We start from the raw sequence: 15,432 nt of genomic DNA on the forward strand, positions 1-15,432 counted from the left end.
CCATTTGCAATAAGATGGAGAGGATAACTGCTAACACCTTTTCACATGGACTAAGAATAATCCCTTGCTTATGTGTTTCTTTTCACATTGTTGAAATCATTGTCAGGATCTCATTTGGGACTGTCACAGCCCAGGAATTTGTTGACCATTGGTAGGTTAAGACTTCAGAGGCTGTGACTCCAGATAAGAACCTGGACACAGGTGATCTCCTCCCAGGAATTACCTGCATTTTCACAGAGGAATGTCCTGAGAGTAAGAATAGTCACAAAGGAATGCCTCTCTGGTGGCAGGAATTTCAGGCCCTGGGACACCAGGCATGGAAACCCATCTAGTGTGGCCAGGAATGAAGATGCTACCCTGGAATGAGCGTCCACCCAGCCCAGAGCTGCCCCTGCCCACTGCTGTCAAATCAAGTGACTGGCCCTCAAAGGCTCACTGACCCCCGTGGAGGCAGATCTGTTCGGGCATGTGTCTGGGATCACAAGGAACAGCCAGAGAACAATACTGTTGTTGTTGTTGTCTTCTTAGGGCTGCACTCGGGGCATACGGAAGTTCCCAGGCTAGGGTCAAATCGGAGCTACAGCTGCCAGCCACAACCACAGCAATGCCAGATCCAAGCAGTGTCTGCGACCTTCACCACAGCTCATGGCATTGCTGGATCCTCAACCCACTGAGCGGGGCCAGGGATGGAACTTGCATCCTCATGGATCCTAGTCAGGTTCATTACCACTGAGCCACAACAGGAACTCCCAGAGAAAAATACTGACTTGAAAAACAAAGTGAGAGCGCCCAGAAGTTTAAAAAAGAATTTAAAGAAGAAATAAATTAAAAAGAAAAAAAAAAAACAAAGTAAGGGAGAGCGTATGTGCAGGGGGGGCTGTGGGGGTGGGGGTGGGACAGGATGAGAGCCAGTGTGGAACCTGGGAGCTACAGAAGGTACGGGCGGGAAGAGGGGTGGGGGCAGTGGTGGTCGCCTCCACGAAGGCCTACCTGAGCGCAATGGCTCATTTGAAACTGGCCGGTAGGAATTCCCCTTGTGGCTCAGTGGGTTAAGAACCTGACATAGTGTCCATGAGGACGAGGGTTCATTCCCTGGCCTTGCTCAGTGGGTTCAGGATGTGTCATTGCCACAACATGTGGCGTAGGTCAAAGATGCAGCTCAGATCCAGGGTTGCTGTGGTGTAGGCTGGCTGCTACAGCTCTGATTTGACCCCTAGCCAGGAACTTACATATGCTGCAGGTGTGGAAAGGAAGGAAGGAAGAAAGGAAGGGAGGGAGGAAGGAAAAATGGGCCAATAATAATTGGAGACCAACCCAGAAAAGATTCAGTACCCACAATAAGAAAAAGAATGACCATTTACTAGGGCTCCTAGATCCTAGATGGTTTCTGTGCATTATCTTGCTGAGCCTTGAACTACCTTAGATGCAGATCATATTGGCAGGTTTTATAGAGAAACCAACTGAGATTGAAAGAGAGCATGGAACCTGCCTGAAATCACACAGCTAAGTGAGGGGCAGAGCTGGGAATCAAACCCCAGTCAACCCAGACTCCAAAGCCCTTCTAACCACTAATGCAAGGGTGACAGCCAACTGCTAGCACTGCCTCCACCTCCCTCATCAGGGCCCTCTTGGGGCGCAAAGAGCATCCTTGCAGTTTCCTGCACTGGTCATCCTCATGGATACCAGTCAGGTTCATTACCACTGAGCCACAGCGTGAACTCCACATTCTTTATCTGTACCCTCTTTGGGGACTGGTTCAGTGTTTAATAGAGTAGGACCTCTATGGATCACAGTGTGGGGAGATTAGGCATTATCTGATTTTTTTTTTTTTTTTTTTTGGTCTTTTTGCCTTTTCTAGGGCTGCACTCGTAGTGTGTGGAGGTTCCCAGGCTAGGGGTCTAATCGGAGCTGCAGCTGCCGGCCTACACCATAGCCACAGCAGCGTGGGATCCGAGCCGCATCTGTGACCTACACCACAGCTCACGGCAACGCTGGATCCTTAACCCACTGAGTAAGGCCAGGGATTGAACCCACAACCTCATGGTTCCTAGTCGGATTCGTTAGCCACTGCGCCACGATGGGAACTCCTGATGTGTTTTTGACATGGAGGAAAAAGGCCAGTCACATCTGAGGATGAGAGGCAGTATAGGACAGTGGTTAGGAATAGCATACATACTAAGACTGTGTCCTCACACAAGTTACTTCATCGCTCTGTGCCTCACTTACACAATGTGGATGAAAACAGCAGTACCTAACTCCTAGGACTGTGCTGAGAATCAACTGAGTGAAAATTTATTAAAGAATGCCAGTGGCTACGAAACAGAAATGGCTCCCAGACATAGAGGACAGACTTGAGGAGACTGGGAGTTTGGGGTGAGTGATGCAAACTATTAAATGTGGAAGGAATAAACAACAAGGTCCGACTATATAGCACAGGGAACTATATTCAATAGCCTGTGAGAGGGAGTTCCCTAGTGGCCTAGCTGTTAGGACTCAGTGCTTTCACTGCTGTGGCCTGGGTTTGATCCCTGGTCTGAGAACTGAGATTCCATGTCAAGCCACTGCATGCTGTGGCAAAAAAAAAAAAAAAAAAAAAAAAAAAAAAAAAAAAAAAAAAAATTCTGTGATAAGCCATAACGGGAAAAAGAATATGTATAACTGAGTCACTTTGCTACGCGGCTGAAATATATTGTAAATCAACTGTATCTTTTTTTTTTTTTAAGGGTCGCACCAGCAGCACATGAAAGTTCTCAGGCTAGAGGTCAAATTGAGGCTGCAGCTGCCGGCCTACACCACAGCCACAGGAACGTGGGATCCTTAACCCACTGAGCAAGGCCAGGGATTGAATCCACATCCTCATAGACACAAGTCAGGTTCATTACTGCTAAGCCACACAGAAACTCCCTACTTCTTTAAAAGAAAGAATGCCTGACTCATGGAAAGCACATTACAAACTTCTGTTAAATAAAGAAGATGTCAAAGAGAAAGAAAAAACAGCAACAATTAGGAACCGGATCATGAGACGGCACCTACTCATTCCAACTTTGCCAGTGTACTACCATGGACAAACACCTTAACCTTCCTTTGTTGCTGTTTCCTTAAAGACAAATATAATAACATAAATTTCCACTGCTCTTTCACTGGGGTAGAGTGAGTCCAAATTACCTGCTGATCCCAGAAAAATGAAAAAAACAAGATAACCTTTATTTACCACATCTTTGGCTTGAGCCACAGTTGGCTGGAGAATACAGTCAGGCTGAAGGGGTGAGATGTACACAGGTAGGACAATTAAGTGATGGGACATGAGCCCAGGAACCAGGACCAAGGCGCATTCATTGAGGGGTGAGCCTTCCGAGTTTGTGGCTCTTGCATGCTGGAGAAGAGGAGGTGAGAGAGGAAAACAGGGTTCATCCTGGAGGACTTTGAATACCAGGCTGAGGTTATTTAGATGCTACTCTCAGGACCAGAGATCCCTCTCTGGGATGTAGGATCACAAAGATGTGGACTTCCACATCTGGATAGGCTCACATCTGGATGGGCTGCAACAGAAATAAGCCAGGCTTTGCGTTCCAAGGAATTCCCAGTGAATGAATTTACATTTCCAAGTAGCTCTGAGGTCCCACCTCATCCCACCCGATCATTTTAATGTTAATTGCCTTTTTTCTGTATTGTGCACAGAGAAAGTGGCTGGTACAAAGTGGAGGGGCCTGGAGTTTCAGCGCAGGTGGCATGTGGTTACTAAAAATGTATTTTTTTTTTTTTAAGTGTTTTGGGAGTTCCCATTGTGGCTCAGCAGAAATGAATCCAACTAGTATCTGTGAGGATGTGGGTTTGATTCCTGGCCTCAGTGGGTTGGGGATCTGGCATTGTCAGATGTATGTCCAGACATGGCTCAGATCCTCCAATTCAACCGCTAGCCTGGGAACGTCCAGCTGACATGAGTGCGGCCCTGAAAAGCAAAAAAAAAAAAAAAAAAAAAAAAAAGAGTATTCTGGAGTTCCCTCTGGCTCAGGGGGTTAAGGGTCCATCATTGTCACTGCCATGGCTCTGTGGCACAGGTTTGAATCCTGGCCCAGGAACTTTTGTATGCCATAGGTGCAGCCAAAAACAAACCCCAAAAAAGTGTTCTCGGTTTGTAAGTATAACATATATTAGTTAAAGCTTGTTAACTGTGTCACTCAAATCCTCTATTATTCTCATTACGACTTCTTTCTTTTTCTTTTTCTTTTTTTGTCTTTCTAGGGCCGCACTGGCGGCACATGGAGTTTCTCAGGCTAGGAGTTGAATTGGAGCTGTAGCTGCCAGCCTACACCACAGCCACAGAGACACGGGATCCGAGCCACGTCTGTGACCTACACCACAGCTCACAGCAGCACTGGATCCTTAACCCACTGAGTGGGGCCCAGGATTGAACCCTCGTCCTCATGGATACTAGTCGGGTTTGTTAACCACTGAGCCACAACGGGAACGTCATTATGACTTTTTTCTGCTTGACTTTTTGAGCTTTCATCCATGACCATAGATTTGTTCCTTTCTCCTTGATTTCTACTAGTGTTTGCTTCATATATTTTAAAAGTTGACGTTAAGAATCAGAGAAAGTATGGAGTTTCCATCGTGGCTCAACAGTTAACGAACCCAACTCATATCCAAGAGGACGTGGGTTCGATTCCTGGCCTCACTCAGTGGGTTGGGGATCCAGCGTTTTGGTGAGCTGTGGTGTAAGTTGAAGACGAGGCTCGGATCCCAAGTTGTTCTGGCTGTGGTGTAGGCTGGCGGCCACAGCTCGGATTCCACCCCTAGCCTGGGAACCTGCATATGCCCTGGGTGGGGCCATGAAAAAAACAAAAAGACAAAAAAAAAAAAAAGGAATCATAAAAAGTATATATTTTTTGTAAGACTATAACTTTTTCCAGTATATCTCCTTGGGGTTTTGCATGTATGTGTGTGTGTGTGTGTGTGGTTTTTTTTTTTTTTTGGATTTTTTTTTTTTTTTTTTTGTCTTTTTTGTTGTTGTTGCTATTTCTTGGGCCGCTCCCGCGGCATATGGAGGTTCCCAGGCTAGGGGTTGAATCGGAGCTGTAGCCACCGGCCTACGCCAGAGCCACAGCAACGCGGGATCCCAGCCGCGTCTGCAACCTACACCACAGCTCACGGCAACGCCGGATCGTTAACCCACTGAGCAAGGGCAGGGACCGAACCCGCAACCTCATGGTTCCTAGTCGGATTCGTTAACCACTGCGCTACGACGGGAACTCCGGTTTTTTTTTGTTTGTTTTGTTTTTAGTGCTTTCTGCTTTGAATAATATACTGTCTAACGCTAATATACCTGCTTTATTTTTGTTATCATTTGCTTGGTATATTTCTCCCATCTGTTCATATTCAAAATGTTTTGCTACTTGGTTTCAAATACATCTGTGTAAACAGCATATAGCCAGATTTTGCCCTTTAATAGAATTGTCTCTTTTTTCATGTATTATGAATGATATTTTTAGATTTAAGTCTAAATAAGTAAAATTGTCTCTTTTTTCATGTATCATGAATAATTTTTAGACTTATTTTATGTTTCCTCTTTACCTTGCTTTCTTTTAAAAATCTTTTTTCCTGCTTTTTGTTAGATTAAATTTTTGCTCCCCCTCCCCCCACCCCTAATTTTAGTTCATTCTAGTGATTTGGAAGTTGATTTTCCAATTCTCCATCTTCTTTGCTTATTCTCTGAATTTGAATCCTATATTCTTTACGTCATGATTCTCTGTCAATGTCTAGAGCTAATCAGGAAATTTTTTCCTCATTAACACACTTTAACATGCCTCTTCCTCCCTGGGGCGCCAATTCCCAGACTGAGATCATCTGGGCAGATGACGGTTTCAAATTGTTGTATTTGAAATGTTTACATTAGGCCTCAATAATACAGACTTCACTACAAGTTTTGCTAGTGTCTTTGTTCACCACCGTTTCAGAATCCCACGTCTTCCTCTTCCTTGAGTTCACCATTTCTTTAAAGGAAGCACCTCCCCTAGGAATTCTTCAAAGAATATGAGGGTGGCAAACTTTCTCTCTGTAAAACAAAAAAATGTCTTACGTTATCCCTCCCACTTGAATTCTTCATTTCCCTTTAGAACTTTGGAGATAGTGTCCTATTGTCTTTTAACATTCAGTGTAATGCTAATTTAATGTTATTTTGTTGGTGACCTGCTTTTTCTCTCTGGAAGCTTCTAGATCCTTTTTTACAGGAAGAAAAGACCCACAATGTGTCTTGTTGTGGGTCTTTTTTTCCTGAAAAGATTCAATCTAATGATTAATTTCTTTCAACAACTGGAAAATTTTCTCTTATTAGTTCTTTAATCATTTTCTCTCTTCTATTCTGACATTTTATAGACAGACGTCTCTTACCTTTTTCTCTCAGAATTTCATCATTCTATCCTTTTCACTGTGTTTAAGGAGACTTCTTCAGCTCAGTCTTCCTAAAACCAGATCATTAAATTCATCTCAGATCATTTACCAAATTTCAAATTCTAACTATTGTTTTTAAATTTCTAGTTTTTTTGTTTTTAAATTCTAACTATCATTTTTAAAAATCTAGTTGATTTCATGAGGTTGCAGGTTCGGTCCCTGGCCTTGATCAGTGGGTTAAAGGATCCGGCATTGCCGTGAGCTGCAGTGTAGATTGCAGATGCGGCTCGGATCCCGCGTTGCTGTGGCTGTGGTGTAGGCCGGTGGCTACAGCTCCAATTAGACCCCTAGCCTGGGAACCTCCATATGCCGCGGAAGCGGCCCTAGAAAAGGCAAAAAAAAAAAAAAAAAAAGACCAAAATCTAGTTGATTTTTAAAATACATTTATTATTAATTTTCATCTCTTGAAGATAATAATTATTCTTCAACTAAAGTAGTTTTGTTGGGGTTTTTTGTTCTATTATCTCTATTTCTTTTTCTTTTCTTATCTTTTTTTTTTTTTTTCTTTTTACATTGCACCCACGGCATATGGAAGTTCCCAGGCCAGGGGTAAAATCAGAGCCATAGCTGGAGCCTATGCCATAACCATGGCAACACAGGAGCTGAGCTGCATCTGTGACCTATGCCACAGCTTACAGCAACACCATATCCTTAACCCACTGAGCCAGGCCAGGGCTCGAACCCACATCCTCAAGGAGGCAATATTGTGTTCTTAACTCACTGAGCTACAGTGGGAACTCCTATTATTTCTACTTCTTTGGGTATTAACTGTTCTATACGTTAACTTCAGAGCTATGCTACCCAGTACAGTAGCTGCTTGCTATTTAAATTTAAATTTAATTTAATTAAAATTTCAGTTCTCAGTTGCAGCAGCCGCATTTCACATAGTCTCTAGCCGCATGTAGTGTGTGGCTACGTATTGGACAGCTCAAATACAGAACACTTCTACCATCACAGAAAGTTCTATTGGGCAGCATTAGCTTAGAGTTGCTCTGTACCACAGTTTTATTTGTCCTTAATCTGCTGTGATTTTTTGATGTTCTGCTTATGTTTGTGTTTGAGAATAACTACATATCAGTTTTGTGTTCACTATAGCCGTGACTCTGGCTGTTGAGGATGGGAGAGAGAGCAATGGCCTGCTAGCAGCTTTTCTTCAGGGTGAGGACTCCCCATTTCCCTTTAGACTGTCTGTAGCTACTTGGGGTATTGCTGGACCTCCTTAGACCTGGCACCTTGGGATAAATCCTCTGCTGCCAACTACTGAACACACGTCAGGAAGCAGCAAGGAACACTTCCGGGACTTCCGTTGGTTATTTTGAATCTGTTGTCTCAGGTTTAGAGCCCCTCAAACCCCAAACCATTCTTCCCTCCACAGTGGTCTTCTCTTTCATGTATATTAGCTATGATTTACTCCAGTTTTGTTTTGTTTTGTTTTGTTTTTGCTTTTTAGGGCCGCGCCCATGGCACATGGAGGTTCCCAGGCTAGGAATTGATTTGGAGCTGCAGACGCAAGCCGACACCACAGCCACAGAAATGCCAGAACCAAGCCTTGTCTCCAACCTACACTACAGATTGTGGCAACGCTGGATCCTTAACCTAATGAGTCAGGCCGGGAATCAAACCTGCATCCTCATGGATACTAGTCGGGTTCTTAACCCACTGAGCCACAATGGGAACTCCAATTTCCTCCAGTTTTATTTCTTTATAGCTTTGATGCTATTTGTTCTTAATCTTTCTGGTATCCGGTGTTTCTGATATGCTAGGAGTTCCCTTTTGTTTTTCCCTTTTGTTTTCCCATAGTTTTCTGTCATTTTCGCGGATTGGGGCAGGGGAAAGGGTCTTTGCAGCTTGGCCCAGGCCTTTTTGAACAAGCATCACTTTGCTCCTTGTAGACCCATTTCAACTAATACATCATTAAGCCAGTGCTTCCAAAATTCAGACAGGTGCTGGCTGGCTGCATGAGAATCACCTGAGCATCCATGGGCTGCACCCTCAAGGCTTTGAATACACAGCTCAGTTTGGGAATCATCAGCCTATTTAGTGGGATGGGTGGAAATGAGGCTTGAGACAGGCCACCCACCTTGCAGGCTAGTTTGTGGCCAATGCCCAAATGCTCCGGATCTCTAATAGCCAAATGACTACATCTCTGAGTGACTAGAAACACTGGGTGTCTGTGGAGATGGGGGCATAAGGGACTGAAGAGGGGTGAGAAGTCACAACACTTAGGAGTTCCTGCTGTGGGATAAGGGGGTGGTCAGAGTCTTGGGAGTGCTGGGATGGAGCTTCAAGCCCTAGCCTGGCACAGCAGGTTAAGGATCCAGCGTTGCTGTAGCTGCGACTTAGGTCTCAACTACAGCTTGAATCTGATCCCTAGCCTGGGAACTCCATATGCCGTGGGGAGGCCAAAAAAAAAAAAAAAAAAAAAAAAAGGAAGTTTCAACACCCACTGGGGATAACTCAAGGACAAGAGAGATACAATAAGGACAATGGAACGGAATTGAGATGAATGATTGTTATAGGCCTCTCTCCCTCCCACAACGATATCAATTCTGCAAACCCCAAAGATCAAAATGGGGCCAGAAAATTCCCCCATCTGGAGATTTTTTTTTTTTTAACTTTAATTGCTATCCTACTGAGGGGCCCAACTCCAGCTTTGAGGAGATATATTTACTGGTTAGATTTACAGTAATGATTATTATTGTTGCTGTTAAGAAGAATACACCCATTGTCTCCAGTGAGCTCACGGCGCTGCATAAACATGACCTCATTTTTCCTCTGAACGCGGCAGGTATTGTTAACTCTGTTTTCCAAAAGGACACGGAGGTCCATTGCAGTCCAATGCCTTGAGCAAGGCCACACATCAAGAGAGGGAGGGAAGAAGGAACCAGGCCCCGGGCCTCTCCCATTTGAGCCTCAGGGTTCTCTGCACTGGTCTAGACTCACTGGTCTACTCCATCCCTTGACTTCCCTTGAGCCAGATCTGATTCCAAGGGTCAGAGGGGTCAGGGCAGTGAGAGTCATTAACATTAGCTACCACGAAAGGAATAATCATTACTTTTCACAGACTGAGCCACGTCCAGGCTTAGCAGTTGAAATCCCCCCTGGTGGAGTTTCTGTTGTGGCTCAGCGGGTTAAGAGCCCAACTAGTCTCCCTGAGGATGCAGGTTTGATCCCTGACTTTGCTCAGTGGGTTAAGGATCCGGTGTTCCTGGAAGCTGCAGCATAGGTCACAGACGCAGCTTGGATCTGGTGTTGCTGTGGCTGTGGTGTAGGCCACTCAGCCCCTAGCCTGGGAACTTCCGTGTGCCACAGGTGTGGCCCTAAAAGGAAAAAAATAATCCCCCTTGATTTGTCCCCAGTCTCCCTAGGCTCCAACTTGGATGACTTCTCTCCCCTCTTCCTCATCAAGGGACTCAAGCACTTCAGCCCTGGATCCACGTGAACCAAAAACCATATTCACACCACATTTGTCCTTTTGCCATTGAGAAGTTTCTGCTGCCTACACATCCCTGGGGTCAGTTGCAATACACGCTGGCCACTGGCCCTTCTTTGGGCTTTTGCTTCTTCCATCCCCTAAGCCCTGTCCCAGGATACATTTTTCCCTCCTACCCACCACTCTTCCCACACAACAAGCTTCAAGCCTCATTGTGCCCAAGAAACCTTCCCCTGACTTTCCAGAAGAGTCCCTCTCCCTCTCGGAACTCCTGCCACCCTCATTTATTCATTCCACAGATCATTATTCAGGACCAGCCGGGTGGCAGCCACCAGGGGAATAACGAGGAAACAACAGTGAACGAGCCAGACAATGTCCCTGCTCTTGTGGAGTTGACATTCTAGATGGGGAGAGAGGAAAAGCAAAAGAAAAGTATTGGGTAAGTCAGATATTTATGAGCTGTCGTAAGTGTGTATGAAAAGGCTTCTGAAACATATCCCCAATTTGCTGATCTGCTCAATCTTCTGTTCTGTCCAAGAAATAGCTTGGTTTAGCTAGGCGCATGAAAAAGTTTCATGGGTCAAAGAAAAAAACAAAAGTCAAGTCTAATTTTTATGTAAGGATAGTATTTTAATAGAAACAAAAAGTATATAAAATGGAAGTATATGGGTAAATATTGCCTGATTCTTAAGACTGGGTTATGCAATTTTTATTGGGGCTTCCTTTTGCAGATTAATTTATAAATTAAGAATAAAAGGAGAAATTTTGGCTTTTCTTTCACTCCACTATATATATGTATAAATACACACGTATATATATGTATATATGTTTCTTTATTTGGCTGTGCCTGTGGCACATAAAAGTTCCTGGGCCAGGGACTGAACTCACACCACAGCAGTGACCTGGGCTATAGCAGTGACAATGCCAGATCCTTAATCTGCTGTGCCACAAGGGAACTCCAATAAAAAGTCTTGAGTAAATGAAATAATGTTTTACTTGGCTAAAGGGCAGGATGGGCTGGAGCAGGAGGCAAGGCAGCCCATGCAGGGCCTTGAAGGCCATGCCAAGCAGCTGGATTGCATCCTCAGAGAAATGGGAAGGCATTGCAGGATTTTAACCAGAGAGAGACATGATTTGATTTATACTTTTTTTTTTTTTTTTTTTTTTTTTTTGCTTTTTCAGGGCCGCATCTGCAGCATATGGAAGTTTCCAGGCTAGGGGTTGAATCAGAGATGCAGCTGCTGGCCTACGCCACAGCCACAGCCACACAGGGATGAAAGAGACCAGCTCCAAACATGCCCTCTTCCCCCATAGCCATAGCTATGACCTTGTCATGACAGCTGCTGCCAGCTCAGCATCCTCCTCCTCCCTGACCTCCTGAGTGCCAGGCTAGGACGGGGCGGCAGAGGATCTGGGCACCCGGGTCATGTGATGCCCAGCACTTACAGTGAGTTTATGAGTATTTACAGCAGCATGAGAACCTATCATTTGCAGCCCTGCCAGGTAAACCAACACAGAGTTAAAGGGCTCTCTTCTTGCCCCTACCCCTCAACTTGAGGTTAGTTTAAGATTTAGGAAAGGCATGCTTGAGCCCTGGTGACAATGGGTAGGCTGTGAAAATCTCTCCAAAGGAGGAGGGGACTAGTTCGTCCTCAGGAGTGGGGCTGGCCAGGCGGATGGTATGGGTAGAAGAGTTTGTCTTCTGCGCCCAGGTTACAAACCATCCTCCTTCCATCTCTACAGAGGTTTTTTTTTTACCTTGTGTGAGGGGGGGCAAGAGTGTCATGAAAACTTTGAAGAAAGCCATAGAAAACCTCTCTCCAAAAAAATGAACACTGGGGATAAAGGCTTGTGTATCATACAGGAGATTCCCAGATCCTCTGGAAGCCTGTCTATGACCCTATGGACTAATTCACACCAACATGTGAATGACTAACTAGGTTCAGTATGTTTCCATCTTAATGAGGAGTAAAGCCCTTAAGCCAACTGGAGTTCTTACTAAGGGACCTACTCTGTCAGTGGGTTTGGACACACTCTAAGGGGGATGGAAAGGCATCTCCTAACTTTAGAAATCGTCCCATCTCCTGGCTGTACCTGCAGAGAAAACTGGGTTTGGAGGTAGGGGAAGAAACAGACAGTGGAAGGGAAACAGGGGCTTTTAGGCTAATTTGGAATCAAAAGGCCACCTGAGACTGGACCCAATGGGGCTTGTTGGGACCCCATACCAGATATTCCTGGTCAGCCCACGGCCTCTGATCCCGTTAATGGGCCAATAAAAATTAGCGGGACAAAGGCCAAGCCCTGGCAGCTCAAATGACTCTCCTCCGCAAAAGGGAGCAATCTCATAAAGAGTTGTAACTGAGCAAAGGGAGGAATTGCTGCGTTTCATTAACTTTAATAGTGCTCATTAGGTTGGCTTCCGAGCACTGTGGGACAGGAGGGAGCAAGCCAGGCTCATCGTCAGGGCTTGGGAGCAGGCTAGCTCAAGTGGACCCCCCCCCATCTCGGCCCCACCCCTGTGCCAAGTTCTTGCTACCCACACAGGCTCCCCAGCCCAGCACGACATCCTGGCTACACAGGCAAGGAGCCCAGGCCTCAAGGACTAATTCTTTCCTGCCCCATCGGGGCAGGGAAAGACAGGCAAAGAGCTCGGGGCCAACCATCTCGGCTTGAGCAGGTCACCTGGCTCTGGGCGCCCACCTAGAGGCCCCTTGCAGGGACACCAAAAGTCCACCTCCAATGCCCACAAGCCCCCACTAAAGGATCCCACCCGCCTCTCCCTGACCTGGGGACCACTGTCAATGTCAGCCACACCCCTGACCTCCTCCTTTTTCTCTACCCCAGACGTGTCCACTGCCAGAAAAACAGAAAACAAACAAACAGGGCCAGCAGAAAACACATCACCAAACAAGCCTGCCTCACATTGTCCTCTGTGGTCGGCCAGGGCCTGGAGCCAGAGGCCACTGGCCTAGAAAAGCCCCAACAACTCCCTGAGCACAGCCTCAGAGCAGAGCCTCCCCCAAGTACCAGGTCTGCCTTGCCTCCTCCTCTGCTGCCTCCTCTCGCTCCCTCTCCTCCATCTTTCTCTTCCTTCTGTTCATTATTTCCCTCCCTTTCACCTTTTTTTCTTTTTCTTTTTTTTAGGGCCACAGGTGCGGCATATGGAAGTTCCCAAGCTAGGGGTCAAATCAGAGCTACAGCTGCTGGCCTACACCACAGCCACAGCAAGGCATGATCTGAGCTGCGTCTGCAACCTACGCCACAGCTCATGGCAATGCCGGATCCTTAACCCACTGAGTGAGGTCAGGGATCAAACCCACATCTTCATGGATACTAGTTGGCCTTGTTACCACTGAGCCACAACGGGAACTTCCTCCCTTTCACTTCTTTTTATGTCTCTTCTCCCTTTCATCTCTTGGTTCTCTTCCTGCATCCACAATGAAATCAATTCGATAAACATTGAAGAAATCTGGCAAAGTCCATCAAGTCCAGAGTATGGAAAGCCAATTCATGACATGAGCCAGCTTTGCCGCTGCCTTGCTTCAAAGTCCTGTAGGTTCCCAGTGCCTCTGCAACAAGGTCAACCCCTTGGCATAAGGTGGGAATAGGCTCTTCATCGTCTGGCCCATCCCACCTTACAGATCTCCCTCCCCGCCCCCTTCAATCCTTGTCTCTGGCGGACCTACATTATTCATTCCCAGTGGACACTCCCCGCTCCAAGCCCTTGCTCACCTCATTTCCACTGCCTGGAAAGCCCTCACCTTCTTCACCCAACTCCATGTTTGTGAATTCTATATATTCTTTGAGGTCGTCTTTAAACCCTTTCCTCCTCTGAGTCTCCAAGCTTCCAGCTGGAATTAATGTCTTTTTTACATCTTTGTGAGAATTTTACTCCAGCGCCCCCATTAAATTTTGGCATTTACCATATTCTGCCTTATATTATAATTATTTAGATGCAAATTTTTCTCTTACCTAATTATAAACTTAAAAAGAGAAACCCTGGCGGAGTCCCCATCATGGCGCAGTGGTTAATGAATCCGACTAGGAACCAAGAGGTTGCAGGTTTGATCCCTAGCCTTGCTCAGTGGGTTAAGGATCCAGTGTTGCCCTGAGCTGTGGTGTAGGTCACAGATGCAGCTTGGATCTGGTGTTGCTGTGGCTGTGGTGCAGTCCGGCAGCTACAGCTCCGATTAGACCCCTAGCTTGGGAACCTCCATATGCCACGTGAGTGGCCCTAGAAAAGGCAAAAAGACAAAAAAAAAAAGAGAGAGAGAGAGAGAGAGAGAAACCCCGGCATCTTTGAATTCCCATACCCTTTAAGATCCTGGCACGTAGTAAGTGCATGATGAATGTCAAACTCATTAAAAATAGAATATATGGTTATACAGAAACATACATACAATTAATTCCACATCTTAATTTCATCGATATAGGAATATCTCATTTACAATAATTTCATTTGCAAATTTGCTTGAAGCACTGGATTCCTTGTGGAACTGGAGAATGGTACGTTAGATGGCGGCACCTACTGGTAAAGGGTAGCATTACAGCTTGAGTCCCCCAAGCAGGGGCAACCTAAGTCCTCAATCAATCCCAGCAGGACTGGACTGGGGTGTAGAGGGGCCAGTGAGGGCAAGAGAGGACCAGATTGAGTTCCTGGCTGTCCCTTGGGCCTGAGTCGGGGTCAGGGCTTGTTCTCCTCCAGTGCACTGCAGCTCCTGCAGAACGAGACACCAGGCAGGCCTGTGATGCCCCATAGCTTCGCCAAGTCAGTTCAGCATGATGCCTAGACAGTGCTCCACCTAAGACGGAGAAGTGGTGGAATGAAGGAGGCAGAGCCAAATAAAAGAGGCCAGCTTTTGCAAGGGTATCAACACTCAGCCTAAGCACATAGCTGGCAAACTTTCCCACCTTTTCCTAGCTACAGGTTTTCAGCTTCTTCTAAAAGGATTCTCCGTCCCATACAGGCCCTTCTTGAAAAATACAACAGAAGCTATGGAGGGAACTGAGTTTTATTTTACAGCAATTCGCTTTATGAATCGGTTCATGAGTACCTTGAACTTGCTCCCCAAACCTTCACCCATCCTTTCTTTAACCCAGATGCCAGAGGAATTACAGTTTGGGATGGAGAGGTCTTCTATCTTTCCATCTTTTCTTCTGGGGAGGGACCCCAATGGGGACCTGGGGAAGGAGAGCCATAAGGAAGCAGGACAGGAGGAGCAAAGCTGAACCAGCTCTCAGCAGAGTTAGAAAGCTGACTGAGTGTCCCTAGAGCCCCTCCTTTGCCACATCGTTGTTAAGGCTTCAGCTAATAATCAAAGTTTTGGGTTTTCTTTTTCTTTTTCTTTTTTTTTTTTTTTTTTTTTTTTTTGCTTTTTAGGGCCGCACCTGCAGCACATGGAAATTCCCAGGCTAAGGGATGAATGGGAGCTGTAGCTGCTGGCCTATGCCACAGCCACAGCAACACGGGATCCGAGCCACGTCTGTGACCTACACCACAGCCCATGGCAATGCTGGATCCTTAACCCACTGAGCAAGGCCAGGGATTG

At 46.0% G+C, this 15,432-nt stretch overlaps 1 protein-coding gene across 34 annotated transcripts in view; it reads right to left on the bottom strand.

Moving 5' to 3' along the window:
• The window catches only part of TCP11 (t-complex 11), a 153,623-nt gene that overhangs the window by 83,078 nt on the left and 55,113 nt on the right, over positions 1-15,432 (bottom strand). For 12 of the 34 annotated variants that reach the window (XR_002345678.1, XR_002345667.1, XR_002345658.1 and 9 more), the window contains one exon: positions 6,812-14,685. The exons of 8 other annotated variants lie outside the window; for them this stretch is intronic. The gene's annotated coding sequence lies outside the window, so the exon portion shown is untranslated. Of the gene's footprint in view, positions 1-5,001; positions 6,462-6,811; positions 14,686-15,432 lie in introns of those variants that run through there. 14 more of the 34 variants (XR_002345662.1, XR_002345655.1, XR_002345671.1 and 11 more) reach the window with 5 other exon arrangements.

Source organism: Sus scrofa, chromosome 7 (assembly GCF_000003025.6).
Source record: "Sus scrofa isolate TJ Tabasco breed Duroc chromosome 7, Sscrofa11.1, whole genome shotgun sequence".
NCBI classification, from domain to species: Eukaryota; Metazoa; Chordata; class Mammalia; order Artiodactyla; family Suidae; genus Sus; species Sus scrofa.